This window comes from Strix aluco, chromosome 2, assembly GCF_031877795.1.
Source record: "Strix aluco isolate bStrAlu1 chromosome 2, bStrAlu1.hap1, whole genome shotgun sequence".
NCBI classification, from domain to species: Eukaryota; Metazoa; Chordata; class Aves; order Strigiformes; family Strigidae; genus Strix; species Strix aluco.
Window position 1 is genome coordinate 14,059,838 of NC_133932.1, and position 21,237 is coordinate 14,081,074.

The following is a 21,237-nucleotide window of genomic DNA, read 5'->3' on the forward strand; positions in this document are numbered from 1 at the left end:
TATAGAAAAAGTAAAATTTAAAAAATAATACAGCATTTAGTGCAATGAAGAATTAAGTGTCTGCTGACAGGGAATTACAATGTCTCTGTGGTTCATATACTGCATTGGTCTATAAGTGATGTGGTTAAGTTCACAACCCACATCTACACCCAAGTCAGAAGATCAAATTATAATAGTGGAATCTCTTTGACAAAAACATTAACGTTGGAGAAGATGTTGAATTTCTCTGGGTTGCTTCTTACAGCAGCCTTTTGCTCCTAGAGGAGTGCACTTGCCCTTTCTCAGGTCTTTTCAGCACCAAAGCTAGCAGTTACTTTCACTCTCCTTCCTTCTCCTGGGCTGCACCCGGCAGGGTCCCAGACAGCAGCGGTGGTGGTCGGCTAGGTGAGAGACAGAGAGGTGCAACCGATGACTTCTCTAAAGTTCAACAGCAGCAGCTGGAAGTTTTACTGTCTCCCATGGGCCATCATACCTTTCTGTGGCAGTTTAAAATGCAAAAGTATCAGTGGGTCAGCTCTGCAGCCACTGCATTTCACAGCACGAGGTTTTAATGTAAATAGTTGTTATTGTTAACCTGTGTTTAACTGAAGGAGTGCAGGACAGATGCAGGATTAGGAGAATTTGTGTGTTACTGGCAAGCCAGTGTTGTACCCTAACAACCAGAGTGTTTGTTGCTCTTCTGCTTAGTCCGAGGATGCAGTTTGGATCTATAAAGCATTGCATCCTTCGGTAACGAGTGGCCTATCTTAAACCTTTTCTTCCAGTCAGAAATGCTGCTTGTATATTCAGAAGGGCCAATATATTAGTGCTGTTACTGTGTTTATACAGACAGGTAGATGACATGTAGATTGGCATCTGTGTTCCTTGAATTCATACTGGAGTGACAGGAAGAGATCCACCCTCTTCTGTGGTGTCCCACAGATGTGTTTTACACTTGAATACAAGAAACCTGTATGATTTTCTTTGATGAAGAGGTTTGCTGTGTTTATATGTGCATCAATCAGCACTTTACATAGCGCATTGACTTGGTGGCTGAGCCTAGAATGTAAAAAAAGTTTGGGTTTGATTTTTTTGTTTTGGGGGGCAGGGGGTTGCATGTTTGAAGTAAAATGTGAGTTTTGTACGTTGATAATCTGTTTTGTGTTCTTTTATAGTAAAGTGAAGTGTTGCATAATAGAAACTTTTTTTAGATTTAAAGTCCCACACAAACACCAGGGAGAAAACCACAGACCAGAGAAGCGTCTTTTTTTGGGGCTTTTTGGTTTTTTTTGATTGAATGAGAAAAATGACTCATTTAGTTTTAGATAGTATGCTGACAAAACATAGAGAAACTCTTAGAGAAGACCATGTGATAGGCACTGATTCATATGTCCAGCTTTGGTGTCAGGTCTTTGGATAAGAGTGGACATCATCACGAGAGATGTTACTGCAAATGTTTTGCTCTGGTGTATGAAACCCTAAGCAACACTTATTACTGGAGATGAAATGATACGGTTTTTGTAAAGTGAGTCTGCAATTAGTCAAGGCTAATTAACGGTTTGCAGAAGCACCTTGAGTTCAATTTGTCTGCAGTCATTCAGAGGAATTAGTTGTTGGTAAAACAAAAGAACAGCTAAAGATTGGGTGACATCTCATAAATCCACAGGGGTTGTTGAAAAATTTACTTTGTTTGCTGGATTTGCATGGTGGGTACTGTATTTACATGGCGCTTTCTTGCTGGCATAACCCCCATCTCGTGTTTCCAGGGTGGAGTCCTCTGTCCTAGCTCACAGCTGCAGTGGCCTTGGCTGGGGCCAGCCGTGCCCCTAGCAGCTCTGCTTCCCAGGGGTGCCTGGGCCAGGCCTGGCTGTTGCCAAGCTGTGGTGCGTGCTGGTGTACCCCTGCGGCGGGGCGGGCACCCTGGACCAGGGTGGGGTCCCTGGGCCCCCTCTGCCACAGAGCAAGGGCAGGATGGGGGGCTGCAGAGGTGGGAGAGCAGACATAGGTAAAACAGTGTAAGGACAGCTAAAGGTCAGGCTGGGCTTTCTCTTAAGTAAAATGGAATGAAAACTATTTCCCTGCCACTTCTGCTGTCCCCCTCGCTTTTCCAGAAAACATGTTTATGGAAGGTATGACCTGGATATGCCAAGAACGGGATGGCAGCCCAGCTCTGGGGACCTGACTTCTCCTCCGTGCTCTCTCCCTCTCTCGCTTGGTGTTGCCACAGAGACTGATCTCATCCCATGGCGTGGCTGGCACAGCCACCAGCTGTCCACAGATGTGGACAAAACACATTTCTTTAAGTCACTTGCCTGTTTTTGAAATCTTGCCCGCTTTGCTCCCCAACTTCTTCCAGTGCCTACAGAAGTCTGTTGGATTTTTGGCCCTTAAATCTAAAAGGAACGGATCATAGATTACAGCCCAAAACAAAGGTAAACTTCAGGATTTTGGCAAATGTGATACCAGTGGGACCAAGCTCCCAAAATCTGAGCTCTAATTCTAGTGCTAGTCTTACATTGCACTTGATCACTACTTAATATTTAAATAAGCGCCAAACTTGGGCTTTCTAATGTTCAAGCTAGTACTGTAATCTGAAAAAAAATCACAAGTGTATCCTGAATGCAGAACTCAGACTGCAATAGTAGTTTTCCAGCATTTTATTAAAATAAATTAAATTTGAAAGATTTATTTTTATATGTATCAAGATTGGAATTCAGTGAAGTACTTGGTGAATGAGATGTGGAGCTGAGGAAGCTTTTTTTCTGAAGATGACAATATTTGGCCCAAACTCTAAAGGATTCTGTAAAAACAATTACATGTACTCTAAAGAAAATAATTCAAATAAATAGTTGTGTGTAGTGGCTGTTTCTAATTGGGCTTGATGTTTTTTCACAGTTAGTTTTCCATTTAGGAGGGAGGATAGGAACCATAAAACTTGATGCAAATTAGCAGAGTGAAATAGCTTTCTTTGCAACTGCTCTTTGAACCTCTGCATCTCCTTTAAAAATACGCTTACGGAATATTGCAGCAGTACATCTAGGAAGAAAAGTGGGTTGTTTTAAAAACCAAAAGTATATGTCTTCCTAATAAATTGTTTCTGATAGAACTAGAAAATAGAGAAGATTATATTAATGCAGTTTTCTTTTTAAAAGTCTGTTTTGCATTTTAATCTCATGGAGACCAGCTCTCATTACTCTTAAAGCGAAAGCTAGACAAAACCCTCCTAATTTTAAGAAATTTTTGTATTGGAAAGGTGGTGGGATTTTTGTGCTACAGGTAATGTGTGCTCTTACATTGTGAGAAGTAAACTTCTGCCATCTCTAAACTTGCCAGTGTCTTGTTTTGGTAAAGCTAAAAAGGGGGCAACAGCATGGGGATTTTATTGCACCCCGTTGTATGTAGTATCTGAGTGCCTTCCACCTATAGCAGAGAAGAACTGGGATTGAACTTCTTAGGATAACAGTGTGCGTGAGGGATAGGAAGGGACAGCATGCTGCTTGTGGTAGGATTTTGGGCTTGCCTATTTCCTGCATTATTTAGGTATGACATTTGTACCCGAAGCTGTTCCGACAGTTGTGATGTGTGGGTGTGTGTGGCAGGTAACGGGGCAGTGGCTTTCTGGTGATGGCAATCCGCTGTTGCGTGTATGCTGTTCATGTACTGCATCGCTCAGCAAGCTGTGGTGTGTACGCGTGCATATATGAAAATATTTGATACAACTTCGAAGAAGTGCTGAAATCTGGGAATCACCAAAATGGTGATTCTGCTATTTCTGAATACACAGATTGTTGATGGTGTTTTCTGGAAAGTTTTATGAATTAATTTATCTGTTTATTGTTATATTAACTGTGTGGTATTGCAGAGCTACATAAGCGTTGGATCCGGAGATTGTATCCATTTTGAGCAGAGTATGACTTTGTTTAGATTTAGTGATTAATATTGTATTTCTTCATGGGATTGGAATGAAATATGGAGCTTCAATGGAGATGATAACTTACTGATATTGTTGCAAACTCTGTATGTATATGCGAGCACAATTCCTTTGTGAATTTTACAGGAGGCAAGATTACAATAGTACACTGATATTGCAAATTTGATTGGTTGGGGAATTGTTTGCATGTCTTCACTGACAGTCACTTCCCCGTTAAGTTTTGGAGTGTTTTAAATATGCTTTCAAAATGTTTGTTTGTTTCCTTGATTGTTTGCTGTTATATCTCCTTGCTGGTTAGCAGGAGAAAGCTTTCAGCCATGCAAGATTCATCAGTGTTACTTTTTCCCTTTGTATCTTCTTTCACCAGGTCTTCCCCATCTTGGTCACTTTCTAAGTAATTTTAATGCCCATAAAGTACCAGAGTAACAAGCCAGGAGAAGTCATCCTGTCATGTCAGTTCAGGAGAAGAGAGATATACTGATGGAGTGAGTAAATTTGTGATCAAACTATCTCTGGGTTGGCTTGTTTTAAATAAATACAGAGATGATTTGGTGCCTAACCTCTACCTGCCTTTAATGTAGGGGATGAGAGATCAGAAATTGTCACATATAAATGAATTTTGACAACTGTAGTTTAAGCAATACAAAAATTTCAAGTCAATGTTAAAACAGTACAGACTAACTACTCAATGTGAAGTGCCTGGACTTCTAAGTGTATGTGAATGAGTTTAAAGCACAGGAGTGCCTACACTTGTAGGTGCTTGCTACTTCCTACTTCATGCCTTCTTTCTGAGGTAGGTTTTTATCTTGTCTAGTAGCTAAAGGTTGATTATATGTTAGACGATCCCTTTTCATGACTATTTTTAAGCTTTCAGAAAATTTGTATTCTCCCTGTGAGAAAAAAGCTGACACAATTTAAAATGGTGGGTTTTCAACTTTTTTTTTTATTACTTCAAAAACAGTTTAAAAAGTGTCCTGTAGATGATATGGATGCCTGAAAAATGAATGTAAGCCTACCAACAATGGATTAATCTTCTTAGTTACTTTTGCAGACCCGTAGGAAATAATGACTGCAGTGTAAAAACTGCTGATCTAACGCTGTATCTATACTGAAGTCAGAGACCTCTGGACAGGGTAATAACACTCGCCAGCAAAGATAATGACAGAAGTCTAACTGGTAGCGTTAAACACAAACTGTTTCACTTTGAGAAGAATGGTTGCCTAATAATGACTTTCACAGTCCTGCCCATGAAATCGTACAAATGGTAAACTTTGATTTTAAAATGTGCTTGTTATTTTGATGACCTTGGTCAAGGAAACATGGGAAGGGCAAAGAAGCTGAGGATTATTATTTGAAGTGCAAGCAGATGCTACTCTGATTTCTCAAGGAAGTTTCTTGCGTAGAAAGGCAGGGTTAAAGAAATTGGGCTTTTTGTACTGAAAACAATGCAATACTTTAGCTGGTGTCTCTCCAGCTCTTCTTTGTATGACCTGTCATCTTAAGGATGAAGTGCTTTCAACAGCAAAAGACTGAAGTGGGCTGATAGAGAAGAGTCTTTCAGAACACATAAAAAATTGTTTGCAAAATAAATAATAGCAAGTTCCTTAAAAAGTATGTATGAGTGTTTTAGTTTGTTGCCAAGTCAAGATAGGCTGAAGTTGAAGATGTGCATTGCTGCAGTTAAAGATGTGCCTTAAGTGATTTGTTAGTAAACCTCATAAATTGGTTAATGACTTTAACCTGACTAAGAATACTTATTTTTTAAAGTGCTTCTGGTGTTTTCTAGGTTGCTGGAATAAATTGTCTTTGGCTGTCATGTCAAGAGTGCCAGAGATTGCTCTTCTGTATCTAATGAAATACTCTCACTGGTGTACACGTGTCTTTGAACTGAAGAAGTAGAGCGGAGGAGGGAGGCTAGTACAATGTAGCAAGAGCTTACCTGGCCAGTATTTGTGAGAACTGAGAAGTGCCCTTTCAAAACTGGGTATCAATTTGAATAGCAGAGGAAAACCAGTACTCGGTGCTGTAGAATCTCTCATCTATAAAGCAGGTAGGAAACAGCTTCTTAGAAATACACAGAATAATCCTGGGAATGGAGGTGGACTTGTGAGCTCATTTATCTGTGGTGTGGACTCCCAGAGCTGTGAGTGATGCTGTACAGGTGTTGATTTTGATTTGAGAAGCCCAGGCATTTATGTAACAATTATATCAGAAAAGATTTGGTGTTTCTCTGAAGTTGAGCTCTTACCTGTATTTTAACCTTGCCTGCTGTTGGTCCACACACTGCTGCCAGCACGATAGCCCACACAGGTTTTGTGGATTCTTGGTTTTAATACTCACTAAATCTGTTCAGCTGAGTGTATAAATTACATTCCCAGTTCCAACACAGTTCTGGCTTTAAACTGTATGTTTTCATAGTAAGGAAGCAGCTGTATGTCACTTCAGTGCTAGTAGCTCCCCCTAAAAGAATGACTAAGTTATCCTGAGATTGAAAATAGAGTGTCTCAGTATATGAACAAAAAGGGATAAAGCTGCCAAACTACACGGATACTAGTGCAGAAATGGCATTAAGGTGGGTAGGATCTGGCCTGTTGCTGCTCATGCACTGGCTGGCCTAGCCTGCACACTGAGATTTAGGTTGCCTTTAGTCTCCTTGTGGCTCTGCTGATGCTGCTGCAGCACCTGAAGATACTGCTGCAGTGAGGCTTTGCATCCACTCCGTCGGAGCTGACTACTCCATCCGAGTAGCTGCAGATGGGGATGTATGTCTGCATCGGTGACCTTCAGCTTACAGCCTGAGGAGTTGATGTAACTGCAGCCACCAAAGGCAGGCTGTGAGCTGGGAAGGCTGGAGATGAAGGCATGGGTCCTGTCTGTCCGCTCTCGGAACCGAAGTCTATCAGGCCCCACAGAGAGGTAGGGAAAGAGGCGTGGTTATGTCTCCAGCTCAGTCTGGAGTTGACTGCAGACTGAGTATAGGACATACTTTGAAACCATGTCAAGAAGTGAACAAGGCCCAGTGAATTTCAAATGAGTCAATAAATGCTTTGTTAAAAGTTGCTGAGTTTCATAAGCTGCTGGAATGTCATCTTCCAAATGTAAGTTAAAGACATACTGTGGGTTCCCATGTTGAGCAGACAAGAGAAAATACGTGAAAGAAGTGGTAAAGATCAAATTGACTGGCCACCTTGCTTCTCTTTTCTCCTGTTGGTATGATCATAGAAGACATCAGGCAGGGTTTTAAAAAGTGTAAGAACATGACTTAAACTGATGTACTGTTTTGTTTTGGTCCCGTGTCCCCCCTGTACCCCAGTGCAAAATACCTGCAAATCGTGTCATGCAGAGCTAATGAAGCGAAACATTCAGACCTGAAAGAGAGAGCAAGACAAGCGTCTTAAGTGGGAATACTCTCTGTTGTTATCTCCACGGTCTCATTTAGAAAAACTATAAACAAATAGGAATTGTCTGCTTTCGCCATTGAGAGGTATAGATCAGACCCTGGCAGTGAGAGTGTTAGGAAGATCCACTGACACGCTGTTTTCCATTAAGGGTTTTAATTCATCTTTTGAAACAATGGCTAACAGCTCCCGTGGTAGTCACTCCACCTTGTCTTGTATCTTTCTGGCTTTACCTCAACACTTTGTTTTCCAAGCTCTCATTTATTTAGGGTGTTCTGTACTGCTCTGTTTTCTGGGGTTTTTTTTAACGCTGTCTTAACGGTATGAACAAACCTCACTCCTGAGGAGCGCGGGGACACTGTGGTGAGTGGCAGGTTCAGCCCGACCCTCGCAGAGGCCGGGACAGCAGGTGGGGGAGCCCCACACTGCAGGAGCGGAGTCATTCCTCCTGGGGGGACTCAGCTTCCCCGGGAAGGGGGCCTTGGTGGGGCTGGCCTGTGCTTTTGGGAGAGAAGGTTCACGTGGAGCAGGAGGTGCTGCTGCAGAGTTAAAGCCCGGCTTGGTGTCTGTTTGAATTTTAGCCTGGAAAGCCTCATGGTTCTTGAAGCTGTTTTCCTAAAGTAGGGGTTCTCAACCCTTCCTTCACCATGGCCCCCTTTTAAATACCTTTTGTGGCCGTGGGCCACCAAGACTTAATTCAAGATTTAAAGGACTAGACTACATCAGGTTTTTATTTCAGTTTTCTCATGGAGGGTCTTCAAATTTGCAGAGAAGGGGAAATAATCTGTTAATGCACACACTCCTATTATAATATCTTTATTGCAGTGATTCCCACTTGCTGCGGGCCAGAGCAGATGTTTCTGGGTTGGATGTTCTCCACCCCTGCTTTAAGCCTTCGCGGGTCCCTGTGATGACACTGCGGCCCCCAGGGGTCCGTGGACCACAGGTTGAGAACCACTGTCCTAAAGAATCCCCCCGGCGGCTGCTTTTTTTTTTTTAATTTTTTAAAATAACTTCATCGAAGGGAGTGGGTCAGGCAGGGCAGAACATGGCAGTTGGGTCTCTCCCATCAGTGTCGTTCCGAGTTTCCCCGGTGGCAGAGGCAGAGCGCCCGCCCCTCCTGCCGGCCGTGCCTCCGCAGCCCGCCCCACGCGCGGAGGCGGCGGGGGGGTGTCGCTGCCGGCCGTGCCGTCGGTCGCGCTGGTATGTCAGTAACGCGGCGGGCTCTGGCCATGCTGCCAAACCCGAGCGGCGAGGCTTTGCCCCCCTCCGCCTCGCTCCGCCCCGGAGAGCAGCTTCCTGCTGCTCGTTGGCCTCAGGGCGCTGCTCCTCCTCCTCGTCCTCCTCGTCCTCCTCCCCCCGCTGGAAGAGTTCTTTTCATCGCTCTGGAGTTAATTCTTACGGGCGGCTGCAGGGCTCTTCTCCTGGCAGGCTGAGGCGCCGAGCTGGAAGAGCGGCTTCGTGGTGCTTGTGTTCCGCTGCAGCGAGGCAGAGCGGTGGGCACGATGGCAGCCTGCTGCGCCGAACACACCCCTGTGCAGCTCCGTGACCCCGGACGCGAGGGAGGTGAGCGCCGCTTTTACCTCGCGTGGGTCCGGGGAGTTGCTGGAGGTGGAACCAAGAGTCGCGACGTACCCCGGCACATCCACAAGAAAGGAGCAGTTCTGTGGTTACGCTCTCGGATGAGGTGCTTTTGCTCCCGCTGTAATGGAGTATACTCAGGAAATGATGGATTTTGCTGTAGCAAAGAACTGTAGTCAATGAAAGTTTATAGCGTGTAAATTTGTTTTTCTTTCACTGAAAGGTGTAGATAGATGGGGCACAAATATAGCCATAAAGGACAGATGATAATGGTAAGGTTCACTCCGGACAACTTATGATAGAAAAAACACTCGGGTAGTTTCACAACTTTCAGATGGGTTAAATAATGCCAGAAAGAGACTTTACAGTGATTTAGTAATAACTGTGGATCTAGAATAATGGTGTATACGAGGAAATGACATGATTTTACAATGTGTGGAAATAAAATTATACACAGAAAAAACAAGGGGGAAAAAAAAAAAACCAAAACTCTTTCCACAGTTGCCAAGCATCCCTCAGGATGCAAGCTGGATTAGTTGAGAGAAAGCAGATTGTTTGGAGTAGTATGTCAGTTGCAACAAATGGACAACTTGTATAGGAACATGTCTTCTTCCATTGTGTGATTTTTAATTTTTTTTTTTAATTATTTTTCTTTATGGAGTGAAGAATGTAAACACCACAGATCTATTAACCAACTTTCAGCTTTTTAAACAGGTGAGCATCGTTCTCTGTGTACCTTGTAATGGAGCTCTAAAAATCATTAATCCATAACTGGTGACAGGTTGCTACTTAGTTTATGTTGTGGTGCTTCTTTTGCTGCCTTCTCATTACTGCCCATTAACAGTCAGATTAATGGGACAACTTTGTTCATTCTGACTGAGGTGCCCTTAGTGATTTTGCGGAGGACTCTTTATCAGAAGCCACTCAAAAAGCATAGCTGTGGTGGGCCAGCTGGCGTTGGATGTTGCCACCAAAGCTACAGGGCTCTGCCACAGGTCTCGGCTGCTCCCCAGGTGACAAGGGACAGTAGGGAGAAACCAAGGATCTTGTTCAGGACCATGGGAGATGTGATGTGTCCCAAGATCTGAGGCCTGACCAGAATTACTTTTGCTTTTAATCCAGACCAGAGTGCACACTTTGAGTAGCTGTTTTCTGTGATGCAGAGTTAAATGTATTGGTTCTGCTATAAAATGAACCAAATTTAGTCTTTGATTTGCTGTGGGAGTAGGAGATACTTCTCTTACAGCGAAGTTCCTCAGTAGCTGTGCTGAAAGGAGTTCAAGGAAAACTTTGATTTCAAGGTTTGATGCATTTTGATGGAAAATGAGAGGTATGGCGAATTAGAAACTGGGCTTTGATTTGTGGTAACATTTTTTGGGCATGACTGACTTTTTTCATTGGTGGAAATTAGCACTGCTAATTTTCAGTTGCGGGACAAGTAGGAGCATATTATCTTAAGAGCGTGTTGTATTATTACTGGGCCACACTTACCACTTGTAATTGAACAGCTTCGTAGATAAACGTGTAAGATCAAATGAAAAGCAACAAACCACTTCTACTGCCCAGTCTGTGGCCTGTCTGTGGAAGTGGTGGAAGAGCATTGTATAGAAAGTAATAATAAAACTTCCAGTCCTGCATGACCATGCGTCTTTTGCGTTTGGTTTCAGGTGCTGGGTATGTTACACTGCATGGTTTTACCTCCATGCAATGTGTAAATTCATTGCTGCTGAATCTACTTCTTGCTATAGACTTGCTCAAGAAATTAACTGTGTGTTATGTCATTACTCTGAGGGATAAAACTGTGGTTAAAGACATTCTATGTGCTGTCATATCAGTATGTTAGAAAGATGGTGCATGGCCATTTGCCTCAGTGTGTTGATTCTAAAGATAATGCTAATGTTTCCACAAGAAATGCAAGGGAAATGTGCTTACCTTATAGATGCAAGTGGGCTCACATGGGAAATACAAGTACCCAACTCTTATTTGCCAAAGTTACTACCTTTTTTCTTGTATTCTGCCAGTAGAGGACTGAGAACGCAAGCATGATGTTAAGCGTGAAGCCCAACAGCAGCTGGACTTCTGCACTGTTTTACTCATTTTGTACTTATTTTCAGAATTTTCATTCTGACTGATGAGAGGCTGCTGTAAAAAATCCAACCTGTATCAGTAGACACAAGGGTTCCTACCAGTGGGTCTAAATTTTGTGCTTATAACTGATTTGCCAGCTTTGCTGACAGCTAGGGTCAAAGCATTTGCTACTTGTCTCTCACGTTTTGGCAACCAGGTCTTCTGTTAATTTGTGGAAATCTGTTAATATATTTCAGAGTGCACTGAAGGGGGATGGGAAGTTCTGTCTACAAGTTGGATCCTTCCTTGTTGGAGAGATTGCAAGGGTATTAATAAGTGCTCTCTGTAGGCATGAAAAGTGAAGGGTATGGTTCACAGAGTCTTTTTTCATCTTTAGTTCATTACATGTGTAATGCTGACCCTATCTTCAACATAGATAGAAGATATGTTATTTGAGCTACAGCTCCCTGACAAAATGAATAAGACTTACTTGACAGAGGTAATAGTGAAGCCCCATGTTTAAATGGCAGCACTGTCACTGAAAGAAACAGTCCCAGCCTCAGACACTTGCATCCTACCCCAAGGGACTGTGCTAGTGTTTCTGCAGTTCTGTGATAAACTGGACTGGAGGACTGATCATAGTGAAAATTACTGGGTTTTATTAACTTAACTTTTTCTGTCCACTAAAGATAGAACTGACCACCATTGGGTGGATCATATTGTGTCATGAATCAGAGCAGAGAACTGAACAGCTCTGCTGTTGCAAAAAAAGGGTCCAGGAGTTTGACTTCAGAGCTGGCTTATGCTGTCTTACTGCTTGTCAAGCTAGAGCCTTAAGGGCAGGCTAAGTAAAATGCAAGAGAAGGAGGATGTATCTCCAGAAATAGATCACTGTTATCAATATTTCTTCTACTGGGGACATACCTTTTAAATGTGATTTTTGCAGTCTGGATAGCTTCCAGTCCAGATAGCATCAGTTAGTTACTGATGCTGAAGATAACATGTCTTAATTGTGATGTTGCTTTTATCTTTCTCCTGTGATCCTTTCTGAAGTAGGTGCTGCCTTGCATAGATGTCCTTCGTGTGACGCAGCATAGCATGATACATGTCGGGCTGTTCTTAAAAGTTGCGTGGGACTTTCAGTGAGTGTCTTTTGATAAAAGTGATTTTAGCAAGGTAGCTCCATCTGGATGTAGAATACCAGTTTACTGCAGATTCAAGGTTCTGGTTAAATTCTTAAGTTCAGAGTTGGTGCTGTAAATTGTTCATAGGATCAGTTACTCTGAGATTTTGACTAGTGGCAGCATATCTCTGGAAGAGAAGGTAGCTTCTCCTCCAGTGGGCTGTAAGAAGAGTATGTATCTGTGGCCAGTACTATGTTAGGTTTTGTTTGTTTTTTAAATAGCAGGGTGATTGTTGCTTGTGTGTGACTTGTGGAGTTCAGGAAGTTTTTGTTAGTGGTTTTCAAGCTTTTGTTATGCATGTTAGGTGCTGGCAAAATGCAGCAATAAATATTTCTACATTAATACCCTGGGGCTGTGTTTTGGCTAGGGTAGTCGAATGTTACATCCCGAGATAAAGATCCGATTTTGAGATTTACTAGTGTAGACCCGTGCATTTGTTCCGGGCCTTGTTACCCTCTGTGAGACTCTGTGCAAGTACAGGAATCCATCCTAGTGGATTTTGACAAGGGATTAAAGGATTGATGTTTGCTTTGCTTGGAAGTTGTTCAGGTAGTAGAGTTAAGAGTTGAAAATACCATCTCTAACTCCTTCCATTGCCCTACCAAAGTAAACGGAAAACCCCATAGCAAAATGAGGTACACTGACTCTTCAGATTTTTGAGTAATACTTTAGAGTACGTTAAGCTACAAGAAGATGCTGTCCAGTGAAAACTTTATACAAAACAGAAATTGTATTTGTGGGACAGTAACAAAAGAAATGATAGTTTCAGGATTAGAAAGAAAACTTATTTAAATGTTCCTATCAAGCTTGCACAGCATGAAATTCAGCTGGCTTTTATAAAGGCAGAAGGATTGAAAGAGCGACGTAGAATCAATCCCAAGCATTTTAAAAAAAAAAAAAAAAAAGAATTGGCAGTTTGGTTTGATTATATATTTCTTTGGAGGGAAAAATGTCTCCTCTTCCTGTAAGTGGAGAAGCTAGTTAATGAGAGTAAATCAGAAGAATAATGCTTTCTTTGTTAGGCAAATTACAGCAAAATACAAGGGACCTAACACCTCCAGAGCTGATACAGCTGGGCCATGACCATGGTTCTGTAAGTAGAGAGCTTCTGCTGGCGAGGACATGGAGTTACTGCCCCTGTTGCAGCACCTTCTAACAGTATTGTGTCTACCCTCTGCACGGACATGGTGTAATGGCAGCAGTGTTCTGCACGGCCTTCTGTCCGGGATGGTACTGGGAGAGCCTCCCTGGGAAGCACTGTCACAGCTGTGGAGGCATGGTGCAGGGAGCTGGTGTGGTGTGTGCTCCCTTGGGACACCGTCCTCCCTGATGGCCAGCTAACCTGAGTTGAAACCCTGGCAGCATCACAGATTTTTTCAGATGTGAAACTTGAACATGATGGGACATGTCTTTTGTAATGAGGGCTAGTGCTTCACAGGGGACATCTTTTTTCAGAAGCAGTCCCAAAAGATGCTACTGGAAGAAACTTGTGCATTTCAACTACAGATAAGCAGGATCCACTGCAGAGTAAAGCTACTCAAAACGGATCCCTCCCCTTTTATCTGCTAGATCACTACTGTACAGTAAAGTGGGTTTTATGATATTGGGAGGTTAAAATATTTTCAAATTGAAGGGATATCTTTATGCAGATGTTCAAGCAAAATGTTTGTTTCCAAACTAATTCAAAAGTGAAACTGTAAAAGAAAAAATAATTAAATTGAGTTTTCATGTTCCCAGCTGGCTACAAGAATGTATGGGGTTTTTAGTTTAAAATTACAGTAATGTAGCTGTAAGTGTTCCATACTTAGCAAAATCACTTTCTTTTTGTAACTGATGGTGCCCCTTGAAGCTTGTTAATGTGTGCGGTAACTCAGAAGTAGCAATCAGGTGTGTAAACACCTGGAATTCGCTGGCTGTTTTACCAAAGAAACTTCCATATGGGCCTATGACCACTGACAAAATCTCAGTCAGCAGTAATACCTCCCATGTTGGTGGAACTCACTCAAGAAGCATGTTCTTGTTAGTCAGGGCCGATAAAGAGTTACTGGATTTAAGCTGTTTTCTCCCCCTTCAAGGCTGCAAGAAGGCAGCTAGCTAGCCAGACCCCATTTGAAAAAGACTATGACATATTCTAACAACACAGTTGAGGCCTTACCATCTGTGGTGGTGTTCATGGTTTATTCAAAATGATCACAGGAATAAGGCTGTGGTAGAGGCTTTCGGAGTGAGATGCTGGGCTTTCACTGACTGTCTGAGTCTCTGCTCTGTGAATTCTGATTCTCCACCTGGAAATGTTTGCTGCAGGTAGGGACATCTGCTCTCTGGTGGACCTCTAGAGAGACAAGGAATCCAAATTGCTTGTTGGTGGAGTGGTGGTTAGGCAGAGGAAAAAGAGGTACTTTCTGTCTGAGCTTTCAGAGTAAGTGAATGTATTTCAGATATCAGCAATTTACACTGTTGCTTCTGATTAAATTTCCTGCAGTATGGGATGACAAATGTACCTAAAAGCAGATAAATCCTTTGCTCCTGGCAGTTCTGAGAGGTATTTCAGCTTGTCCTGCAGGTCAGCAAGATGAGGAATGATAGGAGGGCAGGGCCCTTAAAGAAAGGCATCTTCAGTTGGGCTGATACTGTTCAGCTGATTTCTGCTGAGTAATTAAGGTGCAAAGGGAGTCTGTCTTGAGATACTTTGGCTTCAGTCAGTAACGTGTTTGTTTTAAGATGGTCAGCCTCCTTGAATTATTCCTGGAAATACTTCTGGAAAATTGTGCCATCTCTGGAAGAGGAGTATAATATGCTCCCTTTGTGAAACATCAGGTGGGGGGGCAACTATCCAGATAGCCAGAGTTCCCACGTGGTCTGTGGTAAGGCCTTTAGGAAAAACAAATTCTGTCTGTCGTTTGGGGTGATAAAAGCCTGATCAATGCAATAAACCTTTTATCAAAAGGAAGTATGTCAACCCAGGTATTTGCAGCACTAACAACGTACAGCCATGCTTTGGCCGATCCGCGTATTAAGAAGTTGTAGAAGCTCCAGAAGAAGCTTCACATTTTAATTTCCATGCACAAAGGGTGGTAGATATTTTAAGAGTGGCTGTGGTATTTTGCAGTTTCTTTGCCTTTTTATTCTAGTCTGCCACTATTTTTCTTCTGCGTGACTGCTTTGCAAACCAGCCTACTGTGTGGTGTTTGTTTTTGTCTTGCATGTACCTGCGAAAAAGTATGTATAGATACATACACACATAAACACATATGTCTGTGTATGTGTGTAATATAAAAATCATGTGCATCTTTCTTGTAACAGCAGGAGAAAGGGGGCTTGAGTGACTATTACTGCTCCTCATTCTCTCTTTGCAATGCACTGAAAGCATGGGGTGAGACAGGGCAACATGACAGAGCATCTTATGTGTAAAATACATAAGTACATAAGTAAAATAAACGTATAAAATTAGAGTGAGTTAAATTTGTGTGAAAGCCTTACCCTTCATGTGGTGTTGGCCAGTTAAGGCTGCAGAATATCAATATTGTTGTTATTGACAATACAAATCAGGCCTGTTTAAGAACTAGAAAAACAGATCTCAGGTGTGCCTGTACAAACCTTGGAGTGCTGCAGAACTGACTGGGCCCCTGAACAGTGAGTGGCAAGAAACAACTCTCAGTGATTTACTGACCTAAAAGGATAATGTGTTCCCCACCTTACAGAAATAAATGTGCTTTAGAGCCAGTCTTTCTGCAGGTCCTCCATGTAAGGCAGATCTGACCAACACTTAAATTTGCTAGACCTGTGAACAAGGAAGGTGGAGCTGTTGCCTGCTGAGATAAGAGGGTGACGGAGCTAAATACTAGCTTTAACCATCACTTAGCTTCTGGTCATGCCACACCATTTTGAAGGAACCTTCTGTATTTAACTCTGATATTGAGGCTTGCAAGGCTCATTTTTATTTCTTTCACCTGTTGGTATAGTTGTGGTACCACCATTTTCCATCTTCAACTGCAGCCTGAAATAAGTGAGAATTTAAGAATACCGTAATGATAATTTGCACTTTTACAGAACTTCTCACTTGAATTACCAAAGTGATTTGTAGGATTGATGAAGAAAGCTAGATGACAGCTTTCAGAGCGAGGTGATTGAGGCATGCAGAGACTCTTGAGTCACAGGGAGGTTGAGTATAAATTTAAGGAAGTCTTTTGGCTTGTCCATGAGAAGTCTGAAGAACCTATAGTTACTGATTTCTGGAGGGGGATGATGGACACTACTGCTGCTGAGATTAAGTTATAAGATGTTTAATCGCATAGGTAGTGTGTGTGTTAGAAAATTGTGGACTGGAATATTTAACACCTGATGCTCACTGCATTAGATTCATCTCTAAGCAAGAGTGCAAGCATTTAAAAAGAAAAGATGTAAATAGCCATCTCTGCTCTGTGAAGGAAGAGTAGCAACAGAGCCTGGCATTAGTGTTGCAGCAAAATGATTTCCAGAAACAAAAATAAACTTATCTTGCTCTTTGATTGGGTGCCTGCAGTTCAGTCACTCAACAGGTGACACAAATTAACACAGAGCAACAAAAATTGTTCAGAATCTCAGTTTGTTTCAAACTGAAGTGTACTGATTTTTCACTTCTTTATTTTATGATATAGTTGAAATGACCATTCATATGAGGCATGAATATTTGAGGTTTTCCAATAAAATTATACTGCCTTAAATTTCTGGAGCTTACTTGACTGGAGGTGTCGAACAGAGAACTGATAACATTACAAATTTTTATGAAGCTTAATAAGATTTTTATAGGTATTAATACTGTTTATCAAAGTGTTACTTGCAATACCGGTTTAACATACTGTGGTTCTTACTGAGTTTTGCATGGTATTAGGCAGATGGTTCTTCCATGACTGGGATACCTTGCCTCAATACTTGGGTGCTTTGTCCAAACCTACGCAGCGAGCTTGGTCAAGGAGAGATGGGAACCGAGTAAGATCAGTTAGCCTGCTGTGCTGCTGCTTTGCCCTTTAATGAGTGGGCAAGACTGGAACTTGACCTGGTGCTTCGCATGTATAGCGATGTTATTCAGAAAATCTGTTTGCCTGCCCCTGAAGAGGAACAGTGAGCTACATACGGGTTAGAAACAGCACAGCCGTGTCCACTCTCAAGCATGTTTAAGAAGGACAGAACTTGAATTTGGCCTTGACACAGGCCAGAAGTGGGAAACTAATGCTTACGGCCCATGAGGGAGCATGAACATCATGAACATCACTGCTAGGACCATGTCACGATTTAGATACTGGAGCTTCAGTGGACTCTTAGCAGTGCTGTGTCTGCTTCAAGGGTTCAAAAATCTTGTGTCTTGCCCTGAGAGCCAGACCGCAGAAGCTGGTGAGGCTGCAGGAATTATCTGTGGCCACTAGATGACTCTTTCAGCCTGCTGGTAGGTAAACTGGGAGCTGAAAAAAGCTGTGGAGGTGAAGAGCTGGTAAGGGAAGGAGAGGGCTGTCTCCCTACTGAATAAGATGCACCAAAATAAACGGGTTTTGTATTTCACAACTGAAGGAAGTGTTAACATGGTTTCTAGTTGTTGAAGTAGTTACAGGATAATACACCTCTACAAACCACTAATTTGTGAGGTTTGTTGATGTGTACTTTGAAAGCATTTGCAAAACAAAGGTCCAGATCTCCTTAAGGTCAGGGAGGATTTACTGAGGCAAGAACATGTGAAGAAGCTAATTTTACAAGTTGTACTACTTGTTGACTAGACTATACGCGATAACTGGTTTTATGTCGAGCTCTGCTGTTACAACTCTTATTTTGCAAGCTTTCAAAAAAAAAAAGAAAACTCACAAGAAACCCCACCCAAACCAGCAGCAACATAACTCTATCTTTGCTTCTTCTTTGCATCTTGTAGATGGATGGATGAATCCCGTTAGGCTGGAAGAAATTTGAAGAGACTGTATTGAAATTAAGGCCCAGGCAGAATTTCCACAAACTCCCTACAGATTTCACTGCATACTCAGAGGGTCCACTCACCCTAGGATTCTCAGGATTAAATAATCTTCCTGTCATTTAGAGACAGCATAAACGATGCTTCAGTTTCATAAACATGTGTTTGCCAATGTCTGTACTAAGCATGTAGTGACTTTATCAAGGTAATTAGATGATGAGTTGGTACTGTTGTTGCTCCGTGTGTTTCTCTGACATCCGTTTTTATTTCTGAGAAATAATGAATCATTAGTTGCCATTAAATATGACCAGTTCCTGGTGCAAAGTATGTGCTGGGTAAAACAATAGTGCACATGGCTAATGATATTTATTCTTTTAAAATTGTTTTTGTCAGCCAAGAATCCCATAGAGATGAGACTTGGCCCTGAACTGTAGCTTGATCTGTGAAGATTTTATATTATTCTTTGAAGTTGTAATGTTCGTGGTAAGCACAGTGCTAGTCCTGTTTTTAAACTTAATACACATTAAGAGTGTATATCTACTCTTAAGTAATTGTTAGGCGTACCAGCCTTTCCACTCCTATCATGTTTGGAAGTTTTCTTCAGCTGAAGTTTTCCCTTTTCTCTCTGTTGATAAGTCCAAAACCCCTTCTGAATGAGCTTCCAAAAATACAGTTCTGGATTAAGTTGAGTCTTTCCAAACCAGGACTAGAATTTTCTTGACCTTTCAAGGGTTATGTTTACCCAGCAGCATGTTGGGGTTTAGTTCTTTGGATGTGTGTCAAAGACATGATATGAAAGCAGCTGTTATATGGGATTTTCAGTTACTTTCTATTTATGCATGTAGGATGTGTATGTAATATGGTTCTTTATATGCAAACATCCCCTATCGCTCGCTTGCTCTCTCACTTTCAAAGTACGCATACCTTGACATACATGCGTAGGCATCTTTCCTTTGCTCCCTACCATCTTTTCTGCCCTCAGACCCCATACTTTGGGATTTGTAAGTTTAAAAGCCATGCTGTAGCAATTTCATACTGGTCTAAAGGGAAACTGCATGACCCATAATTCAAAACTAGACTAATGATTTGTAAATGAAGTATGACAAAACTGATGAGAAGAAATATTGAAATAAGGAAACTGGGTTTTGGCATTTGCTTAAATCATTTCCATCCTTCTTACTGCTGCTGCATTATTTTATTTGTTACACTGAATGTTCTGTTTAACTTGCTTTCTGAGATTTCCATGTTTTTATCTATTTACTTAAAAGCTATAGTTCTAGGGAGATCCCTTGCCTTGCTTAATTGAAAGGTCAAGAAGGAAGGGTCAGGGCAAGGCTAGGGAGAAAGCGGATTGCCATCTATTTAAACTCACTCGGTTTGGATGAATTCAGTGCTTTAATATCTTATGTGCAACAGAGAAATAAAATTGTACTGCAGCATCTTAATATCAGACTAGTAAAATGTAAAAAAAAAAAAACCCACAGGAAAGGAGGAAAAAAAAAACCCTAATCCTGTAGTTCCCATTAACTTCTCGCTCTTAAAAGTGTTTTATTGTTGGATTTATACTACTTTTCCTGCCGCTGTCAGTGGTGGTTGTAGATATGAATAGAAGGCAGCATGTAGCATGGATCAAAGTGAGGTGAATGAGCTGAATTGGAAATTTACCATGCTTGAGCTAATCTGGCAGTGGAAATGACATGAGCGGCTTAATTTTATTTAGAACTATGCAAAGGGAGAGGCATTCATGTGTGTGCATGTGTGCCAGTTGTATTTCCCCCAGCCTCTGCCTGGTCCCTCTTCCCGTTCTGGGCCCCGAGTGACGTGCTGGGATGTGTACAGGTTATCGGCTGTGAGGGCATCTGACATTCAGGAATTAGTTGGGCTACTGCAGCCGTTGGGAGCACAAGTGACGGTGGTACATTTTATATTCAACTTCCTCTCTCGAGGGGCAGAATTGAATCAAGCGGCAGTACTGACAGCGGCAGGGAAAAGGCTGAGCGAGGTGCCGTCGTCCCTCTGCAGACCTCTAGCTCGCAGGGCTCTCTGTGTTGCCTGCCTACCTTTCTGCTTCTTCCTTCTTTATCGGCTATCGAGGGGTGGTAGAATAGTCAGTCCCTTTGATAGTTCTTTGTTCCAACCCATAGCGTAGTAACGTTTAGAATGGTTAATTGGTGTACTTCGTAATGTTACGTCTTGTGCAGAGACCCAGGGAAGGAAATACCGAGAATGGTCAGGCTGAGCCAGATAATGAGGGTTGCACTGTGTTTATTTAGGGGGGAAAAACCAAACACAAAACAAACACCTTCAAAGTCTGAGAAACTTTTTTGAATGAAGATGAGAATTTTGTTTGAGACAAGGTTGTACAGCAGTTTTACTTACATAAGTTACCGGATTTAGGATTAAGAAGTAAAACTTCAGATAATTTTTTAAGTTTTCCCCTCAAATAAAAGCATTTGATTATGAAGCAAGATTTAATTGTAAACTCGAAATCCTCTTGAGGACTGTTTGCAGATGTCTTTGAAGTTTGCCTTTTTCATTTAGGTATTGGTTTAGATAACTGTAAACTGAATGTGTCTTAAAACAAGAGCTCCTAAAACTTTTAACTGGTCCTACAAAAACCCAGGATATTTTCAGGCCTTAACCTTGTATTTTGCAAAAGTCTGTACCTGTATTACTACCGTCTGAAGCGCAGGTAAAATTGCACTAGCGCTTTCATGAAGTTTCTGACAACTGGAGTCTTTCCCAGCGTCAGTTTTAGAAGTCAGGTTTCATTTCCTAGTGCCAATATTGACACAGTTATGAGACGGGTGTGTTTAGCGTTCGTTCTGAAGAGGGTATGTTCTTTGATGTGCATCCAGAAAATTATTTTGGTGTGGGTGGGATTTCTATTGTACAGGGGCATGGAGGTTCCCTCTAGGATTAGACTTCCTCATCCTCCCAAAGCTGCTTTAAGATGAAGGCTTTTTGTACTGCTGAGAATTGAATTTGGCGTAAAAGCCTACTCCAGGGCATTGTATAGCAACTGCCTAGGGCACCCTATGGTGCAGAAGTCATCCCCAACCAGGGTAACCGAACTGCTACCACCTTCTTTACCCTGCCTGGCCTTCAGAACAGGAAACCTGTGGGAAAAGAGTGCTGAAATACTTAAATAGCAGTTGTTAGTAC

At 42.0% G+C, this 21,237-nt stretch overlaps 1 protein-coding gene across 21 annotated transcripts in view; it reads left to right on the plus strand.

Annotated features, from left to right (window-relative positions):
- BBX (BBX high mobility group box domain containing) overlaps positions 1–21,237 on the plus strand; it is a 149,284-nt gene that overhangs the window by 25,815 nt on the left and 102,232 nt on the right. For 7 of the 21 annotated variants that reach the window (XM_074811633.1, XM_074811671.1, XM_074811604.1 and 4 more), the window contains one exon: positions 4,278–4,395. The exons of 13 other annotated variants lie outside the window; for them this stretch is intronic. The gene's annotated coding sequence lies outside the window, so the exon portion shown is untranslated. Of the gene's footprint in view, positions 1–4,277; positions 4,396–8,780; positions 8,875–21,237 lie in introns of those variants that run through there. One more of the 21 variants, XM_074811653.1, reaches the window with a different exon arrangement.